We start from the raw sequence: 10,088 nt of genomic DNA, 5'->3' as shown, positions 1-10,088 counted from the left end.
GTGACTCTATTGTTCTGTTCAGGGACGTTAACGCCCACATGGACAACGAAATGTAACCTGGAGGGGTGTGATTGGGAGGAATGGCCTTCCCATTGCAGAGGTTGTTGTGAGAAACTGCAGCTGCAAGGTTGTTGTTGCCTATAATGTTGGTAATCCCAGAACCAGATGGTGGACACCAGAGGTGAAGGGAGCCATCAGACAGTCTTATTGGGTTTGGTTAGCCTGTGGGACTCCAGAGGCAGCTGACGGGTACTGACAGGCCAACTAGAGTGTGGATCTAGCAGTGTTTATGCAAATGTCAGGTGTGGGAGGAATTAAGTGAGGCCATGGAACAAAACTTTCAGTTGGCCTCAAAGTGGTTCTGGCAAACCCTCAGATGACTCAGGAGGGGAAAGTAGTATTCAATACATAATTTTAACAATGGTTGTTGGATGCTGCCGACCTCTACATATACTGTCAAGTGTCTCTGTTCTGGTTTGGAGGACATAGTGGCCGACAGCTCTCTACTCATAAAATCCGTGTAGATTGCACAAAATGTACATCTCGGGTCTCATAAGGCTGCCAGGAGGCCTGAATTTCCATTTTCTTCCAGTTATCCATGGCCTGGTTACGTGAGCAGCCACCTAAGCAGAGATGCCCAGACCTCCCTCTCCCCAGCCACCTATTCTAGCAATTCCGAGAAAACACCAAGGCATTCCCAGACCAGCCGAGAGATATAATCTCTCCAGCGTTTCCTGGGTCTGCTCTGGGGGCTACTCCCGGTGGGACATGCCCAGGACAGCTCACCCAGAAGGCACCCTAATCAGGTGCCTGAAGCACCTTAACTGGCTTCTTTCGATATAGAACAGGGGTAGGCAACCTTTCTGATGACGAGTGCCATCTAAAATTTCCTCAGAAGCCAGTGTGCCATATGATTGCATTAGCAATAAATTTAATAACGTTCTATTTTAACAGTTACACACTATATAGAACAACTTTATAGAATTATATTTGTTCGCAGATGTTGGCAGCTATCAGCGAATAGTTATCAGCTATTTTGAAACAAACAAAAAAAGACACTTTTTATCCATAACAAGAACTCCATAACAGCAAATGAACTGTACAACAGAAAATACATATGCTATTTATGGTCTCCTCACAACGATGATAAGTAAAATAAACTGGGCCAATATGGCATGTTTGTTAATACAGAGATACACATGTTAATGTGATCTCTGGTCTCCCACTCAGAGACACAGGTCTCCGAGTGTCTAGCATTCAGACAGTTACCTGAGGACACTCTTCATGTGAGAGAAAATCTGCTCACACAGATATGTAGAGCCAAGTACTGTCAATAAGGCCTCCGCAATGTTCTGAAGACAATTAAACGTGTCAGGTAGTGATGTCCAGCAGGTGAAAATGCAAGCTCCATGAACACGCACAGCTGTGGATTCCAGTTGCTTCGATGTCACATTAACTGGCATTAACTCAGCCAGTTAATGCGAGACAAATCCAGCTGCTCATTAAAGATTTCTGGTTTGATCAGAAAATAAAACATTGGTCCATACACCTGAAAGTCCCAAAAACGCATTGTGAATTCTGTCTCGAGTCTACGGATGTATCCGTGTATTTCCGTGGTGCTGATGCTGTGCTGAGCGGACAGCTCCTGAAGCTTTCCCCCTCACCAGTAGGCTAAGTTATTTTTAGGCAATTACAAGTTGAATCTGGTAGTTGGGGTTGTTAGCTAAGATACCGTCATTAAGAAGCGGCACAACTAATGTTTCTATGCAAGCTAATTTGCGATGTGCACCGCTGGCGTGGCCATTTATTTTTTAATGCACCTTCTCAGATTAATTCACTGCGTGTCGTGCCCAGGGCTGGACTGGGACAAAAAATCGGCTGTGGCTCCAGCAAACATCAACTGATACTAGAAATTAATATTAAATAAATTCTGACAACAGCTTATCAAGCTTAAACGTGCTGCTGTTGTTTAGAACGACATCCGGCGGTTTCCTCTTTCTGGCGCAAAGTGGGAGATAAACAAGAGAGAAAAGCCGATCAGCTGATCATTGATCAGTTTCATGATTGAAGTAGCAACAGGAGAGGGAGGGGGAGAGAATGAGAGAAGAAGAGGCAGCTGCGCAGCGTAACGACAGAATCACTCCAGCTTTGTGTCTTTTTCCATTCTAGCTGAAGTATGGGACAAACTGTGTTCCTTTTCAGCTCAATACGAAACGCGTAATATTTTCTCTGAATACGGGACGATTCCGTCTTTTTACGGGACGGTTGACAACTCTACTAACTAACCTTATGAATAAAATAAAGTTCGCTACAAAAATGCTGATGAAAACTCCGTCATGCTAGCTAATACCCAGTACAAGTTATTGTAACTGACTGTAAAAAGTCAGCATGACGAAAATAAACTACACCTAAACTTGGTTTATATCTGACCCAGATAGACTGCAGGTCATAACTTCTTATCTGAAGTTCAGTTCACCTGACACTCGGACCGGTGCTGCCTCGGGTCTCTCCTCCTGCCTCTCCTTTCCCTCATCCACCTGCTGGCCTCCACCACTTGCTAATGTTACTGAATCTGTGGAAGCTCCACAATAGCCACCACCAAACAACTGAGTTATTTTTACACACCGGCCAGCATCTGGCCAGTCCACCACCTTTCATTGTTTATACCGTTACAAAAAAAAAAAAAAAAATCATCGGCCACCGAGCAAATGCCCGGTATGCCCGATGGCCAGTCCAGCTATGGTCGTGCCATCAGTTAACCCTTCGCGTGCCAACTGTGGCACGCGTGCCTAGGGTTGCCGACCCCTGATATAGAGGAATAGTGGGTCTACTTTGAGCCCCTAACAAATGACTAAGCTCCTCACTTTATCTGTAAGGGAGATGCCAACAACCCTTTGGAGAAAACTAATTTCTGCCACCTCTACCCACAATCTCATTCTTTCGGTCACTACCAAGAGCTCGTGACCGCAGGTGAGGGCAAGGACATAGATTGAGCAGTAAATCGAGAGCTTCACTTTTACACTCAACTCTCTTTTCACTACGATGGACTGGTACAGCATCCACATCACTGCAGCCAGAGTGCCAATCCATCTGCAAATCTCCCACTCCCCTCTCCCCTTTCTCACGAACAAAACCTTGAGTTACTTTAACTCCTCCACTCTGAGACAGTAACTCATCCCTGTCCCAGAGTGGGTATGCCACCCTTTTCCAGCTGAGAAGCATGGCCTCCGGCCTCCGCACTGTATTCTCAGTACAAAGGAAAAAAGTAAAGAAAAAAAAGATGTGGGTAACACTATGTACTTGATGAAGACAATGGGAGGCCTATAAATAGAGGACAAATCCTCTCCTTCCTCTTGTCCTTTTCCCTTCACCCCCAAAAGGACCTGGTTGCAGCAAATGGTTGCCACTTCCAGGTCATGTTTCTGCCAGAGGTTTCTCCATGTTAGAAAAGTTTTTTTTCTTATTTTCCAGCATCCTCCAGTGCTTTCTCATAAAGGATAATCTGATCGTTGAGCTTTTCTTTACCTTTCTTTACCTTACAGTATAAACCACCTGGAAAAACTGAATATAGGTAAAACCCATAGGAAGGAAGATTAAAAAAACAAAAAAACGACTTTTTCAACATTTATCATGTAGACAGCATTTTATGTTGTTTTAATACAGCAATTTGATGATGCATTATATAGACTATAGAAGTATATCGCTTCATTTACAATCATCCAGGTAAGAAAAGCCCAGAAAGTTGATTCTGTTCATCTGGACGCAGCCATTCGCTGACTCAAGACTTGGGGAATGTCTAGGTCCAGAAAAGAATCAACTTTCTGCAGGTACCCCACATTTAATTACTCTGCAATTAAATGTAAGGTACTTTATTTGGAAATTATGGATATCTTAAAGAAAAGGAGATACAGATTATACTGTAAGTACACCATAAATAATTTTAAGTACACCTGGTAGGAGGTTATTCTCACACACTCACACACACACACACAACCTCAATTCAAGTAACCTCTGGACCAAGTGTCAAATACTCAATAATAAAGTGTTATTCCAGTTACACGTTATCTCATTTGATTATATTTCCATTGTTGAGAAAGATTTAGCATTTTAATTTTACCTTTCTTAGTTTAACATGAACAAATGATACTTGCTGTTGCAATAGAATCATATCTTTTATATAAATGATGATGCATTAAATATTACTTTTCAAAAAAGATCTCTCACCAATTTCTGGACATACAGCGGCTTATCAAACAGTGTTAGTTTTTGAAAACAAGATGGTGGTTACTGTTTAAGTCTGATGGTGTGTGTCCTGATTTTAAATGAAACCGCAGAGAACTCTGCTCTAGTATGCAAATGTTCATACTTATAACATTTTCAATGATTTTTACCTAATCTAGTAATAAGATTAATTGGGTGAAACTGCACTGGGTCGAAGTCAAAGAGCAGAAGGAGGGCATTACGTGGATAAAAATGCTCCAGAGTTGTATGGTATGCACAGATATGAGATCAGGCAGGGGGACATACAGGACTTGCCTTTGGCTATTAGCCTCACTGGCCTTTTTGTCCTTAATTTTTCTGACTGATGGATCACCCATGTAAGTAGAGTTCAAGATCCAAACTCTAAGTTTACAATAGTTTGTGATTTGAAAATGTTTGTCTGTAAAATAACAGCATGAATTTATTGTATTTTGTATTACTGGTGCTACTGATATTTTCTGTAATGTTTATATATACAGCACAATATCAAATGTAGGCTCTGCACCCCTCAGACATGTCAGAGTGTTATATCATACACTATATCTTTGATGAGAAAATTAATTTTAAATTTGGTAGCGATGAAATAATGTATTATTTAATTAATTTTAATATGCTGCTTCAGTTCCAGCAGTTTTTTAAAGCTCAAATAAAAACTATCTTTGTCTGGAAACTCTGTCCCTACTGTTTTACTGATTTTCCAATTGAACCTATAAGAGCAATGATTTTCAATAATTGCATTTCATCTGTTACTTCCATAATGATTAGTCTTTTAGCAGTTTCTTTTGAATAAATTGACATTCTGTTTCAAGTAACTAGACTTTTTATTACTTTTTTTTAGATTTTTTTAGTTTTCCTGTCCCAACCATAATAAACAATAATAACAGTGATGAAATATATTGTTGACTTAGTATTGGATCTCAGTACTCCAAGGTATGGAGGCTTATCTCCCCCCACCACTTCCCCTGCCAGTGGCAGACGCCCTCAGACATCGGTGCGTTGGTGGTTCTTTGTGTCTGGGGATGGGTGTCCAGGTACACACCGGCTCACTCCTTGGTGGCTGCTTATCGGGGCCTGGAGCCTGGGGCTCGCTTGGGCCACTTCGGGGGTGGGGTGCCCTCGGCCTCTCGGCCTGGGGCTCGGTCACTCAGGCACAGCTGGCTGCCGGCAGAGCTCACGGGCACGTCACTGCAACCCCCCCCCCCCCCGGCTTCTGCTCTGCGGCTGCTGAGTGACCCCTCATCTGGGACTCTCCTCAGCTCTTTCTGGGATAGTGGTGCGGCTGCCCCTCTGTTGGTCTTCCTTGGTCTCTTGTGTTCTGGGCGCCTCTGGATGTCTGGAGTTTTGATCTCCTCCATACCTGCCTCATGCCCTGGAGGACGGGGCCGTGGCTCCCCACACCCTCTAGCAGATCATTACATGAAGGAACCTTTTAAAAACAAGCGCGTTCATGCTCACAGGTGTACACACGGGTGCTCACACACACAAACTACACCCTTTTTGGCTCCTACCTCAAAGCACACTGTGCGCTGTCGATCTTACGTGCTGCACAATAATGTTTAATATTAAGTATTTAGTGTTATATTCCCATATATCATCGTGATGTTGTTTATTCTATTGCTCTCGTTTTCTTCTGCTTGTTCTTCTTTTTTCTTTTCTTTTTTCTGAGTCAAAGCTCTGACTGATCTCCTTAACAGATGAAATAAAGAAAGTGTTTAAGTTACTGGCAATAGATAGAGGCTCTCTAACAATAGAGTTATTTACATAAAGTTCAATTGTATTTTTACTTTTGTTTGAATGACGGCCAAGTAATTTATTTAAGTGTTGCCAGATAATTTTACCATTACCTTTGGCTCTTTCAATTATATTTATAAAAAAATTTGCTTTGGCCTGTCTCAAACTTCTTGTTACTTTGTTCCGCATTGAAGTAAATCTCTGTCTATCCAGAGTTAGACCTGTTTAAGGAATTGTTTTAGTAATTGATCTCTTGTTTTCATTAAATTCTTGCACTCTTTGTTTAACCAGGGCAAATTAGATGTTGTCTTTATTTTTTGTCGACGTCTAATGGAGTATGTTGATATAACATCCTTGACAATGTCAGTGAAGTGACTGCTGCAGAATTGTGGATCATCACTACACAATAAAGGCTCCCAGTTAACTGATGCTAATGCTTCTGCTACATTTTGTCGCTGACTTCTTGGTATAAATTCATAAAAGGATCTCCTATTAGATGAACTATGAAAGTGATTCTTAACCCGTGATTTTATAAGTTTTCTAGAAAATAATATAAAATTGTGGTCTGAAATACCAGTGATAAAATTATAAGATTTAATAATTCGCTCGGGCTTATTACTGAAAACCAGATCTATTTTAGTTTTAGAGTGTCTCGTTATTCTTGTAGGTTGTTCAATGTGTTGAGTAAAGTTCAAAGTCTCCATTATGTCCTTGAGTGTTTTTCTGTCCTTTTCACAGTCCCAGTTGACATTAAAATCTCCCATTACAATTATTTCATTAGACTTATTATTTATAGTATGATATTTAAGTAATATCTGTAGTTGTTCATAAAAAATATTCTTTGCGGAAGGAGGACGATATAAACAGATCAACGTAAATGACATTTCTGGTGAAAGAGTGATTTTAACAGAAATATGTTCTATTTCGACATCTATTGGTGAACTAAGTAAAGAGGAATCCAGGTGTTTTTTTACATACACAAGTATTCCTCCTCCTCTTGTTCCAATTCTACCCCTTCTGAATACTGTGTACTCTGGAAAGACAACCGCAGACTCAGGAGAAGAACTTGTGAGCCAAGATTCAGAGATACCCAAAATAGAAATATTGGAATTGCTTAGAATATGTTCCAGTTGCTCATGCTTTGGTAACATACTGCGAATGTTAATGTGTCCACATAGAAGCCCCTTTGGTTTATTTTTAGTGTCCTAGATTACTTTAGCCTGATTAAATGTCTTGCAGATCTTTGCTCCTCTGTAACTTTTAATAGCAGGATTTCTTGTCCTTTTGTTGACAATGCTATGAGCATTTAATGATGAGAAACCCTTTACCGGAGACTGTAATTTGGGTACAGCAGGTGAGGGCCCAGGCAGCCGAGATGGGGGCCCCAGCAGCCGCGTTGGGGGCCCAGGCAGCCGAGGTGGAGGCCCAGGCAGCCGAGGTGGAGGCCCAGGCAGCCGAGGTGGAGGTCCGAGCAGCCGAGGTGGAGGCCCAGGCAGCTGAGGTGGAGGCCTGAGCAGCTGAGGTGTAGGCCCAGGCAGCCAAGATTGAAACCCAGGCAGCCGAGGTGGAGACCCAGGCAGCTGAGGTGGAGGCCCAGGCAGCTGAGGTGGAAACCCAGGCAGCTGAAATGGAGGCCCAGGCAGTTGAAATGGAGGCCCAGGCAGCTGAGATGGAGGCCCAAGCAGCTGATGTGGTAACCCAAACAGCAGAAGTTTAATTTTTTCCTCTCTGTCTCACCACTGCTCCATAGGAAGGTGATGTCTGCCCCCAACTTGTTGGGGGTAGGAACAGCACAAAACGGCTTTGTGAAGTGTCAAGACTGCACTGATTACTGATCAAAATAATTTAATGGTTGAAATTAGTGTAATGAGCTAGCCAACCAAATCCAAAAGGCTGATATTAAAAGATTAGAAAAGATGACAAGAACGATTGATAACTTTTTTGTTAAGTTAAGGCCTGATCCATTTGAAATTCATAGCCTGTGCTCCGTCACGGAGCCATCAATCTCTGAACACTGAAAAAGCACAGTGTATCCAGAAAACACATTATATGCAGCGATAAATGCACTGCCCAAGTGTCCCATCTCCCCACTGCCTTTCAGCAGCAGGCAGCAGCAAACAGGTCATCAGAGCAGGACGAGATGATGATTAAGTTTAACATTGTCTATAATATCTAGGGGTTTTGTTTCGCTGTAAAAAGACATTTTCTTCTCACGCAGTGTACAGCGGACGCTAATTTTCTGGTCACTTTTTACGGAATCAAACTCAAAGTAAGGTCAGTACTTTCACGCTTTAAATGCTGCACGGTCAAACGCTCTCCACTGTTGATCTGCACATGTCTGTTACCACGAACGTCGCATATGCCTACATCATTGTCATGAGACACTCTCACAAACAAAATCACGGTTTAGTAACGCATTAACACAGTGTGCTTAATGGAAAGTAACAGTAATCTAATTACTTTTTTGCAAGAGTGATCCCTTACTTTACTCGTTATTTGAAAAAATGTAATCGTATTAATGTGTTACTGCCCATCTGTAATAAGGAGCGCTGGTACAAACCACTGTTCACTAAATATACATGAATGGCGTACAGGTTCTAGCCTTTCCTGGATCAGCTTGTAAGTGGGTAAATGCTTTTTTTTTTTTTTTCATTTTTGTTTGGCATAGAAACCTGGAAATAACCAGCATGTGAGAGGCAAATACAAATGCATGGACTTTACATCATACTTTCCTATAAAACAGGTAATAATTACATAACAACAAATACATACCAAACTATGAAATCTCCTGTAGAACTGATGATTTAATGTCTGTGCTTTTACATCTCTCTGTTCATTAATGCGAACTGCAGTTTGCTATACTTGTTTGATTGCTGCATATTTTGTTTTAGGACATTTATCATATCTTGAGCCTTCACACTGGTCACACAAAGTTCTGAGAGGTGGTGGTGGTGTTGGGGAGGGGAACGCATCATAAGAGAGATATCAAACACACAAATTAGCCTGCAATAACTCAGTCTTTTTTTAAAACTGGCATGCAAGAGACATGCAGAGTCATTGAAAGTGACTGATAATGATTGTAATGATATAATTTAGGGATTTATTTTCTTTAAGTAGCGGCAAATAACATTGTCAAATGATGCTACAGTGGTCACCAGTAGTAAAAAATCCATAACAGTAAAAAAAATAGTCATAAATTGAATATGTGGAAAAACAATCCATAATTGTGTCTGTCATCACTGTATGTTAAAAAGTAATAAAACTAAAAATGGCCCTAGCCTTAACCAATACAAAATTCATTATGTGGGTTGGAGCGGATAAATGAGAAACACAGTTGGAATTATTACCTGCTGATTAATTCAATTCAATTTTATTTATACAGTGGCAAATCACAACAACAGTAACCATTTGGTAAGATCAGTTTAGCTTTTACATGAAAATGTAACGAAAAATATTTTGATCATTTGAAAATGCTTTATTTTCATTAGTTTTACTATGCAACGCATCGAAGAACTAAGTAATAATTGACCATCAATTCCAAGCCCAAGCAGCTATCCCTGTATTTATCAGTCTGACACTCTTCTGCTGTAGGCCAGTATTCAACCCAGGTTCTCTCACCAATCATGTACTCAAACCTGAGGAGAACAATTGAAAAAAAAAAAAAATAGTTGGTCACATAAAAGCTAACTATCTGCAAAATTTGGAATGAACAACACATACACACAGCACAAGACAGGTACATTTATTTAGCGAACCTATGATTAATTAATAGAACTCTGAAAAGACATGTTTAAACATACACCATTCACATGCACAGTCATGCAAACAATATACTTACGAATTGCTCTTCTCATCTTGGTGAATATCTTTATCTGAGCCCATGATAAGGTAGGTTTTGCCTTCTTCCAGACTTAAAGCTTCTCTGCAGTGTTGATAACTGAGAAATATGCGATGTTTATTCAGTGGATTAGCATCAAGATTACCTGTAATGAAGATGTGACAGTTAAGAGCAGTCATTTATGAATGATTAAACGTGTTGCTCAAGTTGCAGTTAAAGACAGCACTGCTGTGTTCTTATATATAATAATATCAAATAA

This window comes from Pelmatolapia mariae, linkage group LG6 (assembly GCF_036321145.2).
Source record: "Pelmatolapia mariae isolate MD_Pm_ZW linkage group LG6, Pm_UMD_F_2, whole genome shotgun sequence".
NCBI lineage: Eukaryota > Metazoa > Chordata > Actinopteri > Cichliformes > Cichlidae > Pelmatolapia > Pelmatolapia mariae.
The sequence above is the reverse complement of the archived record's forward strand: the minus strand, read 5'-3'. Positions refer to the sequence as shown.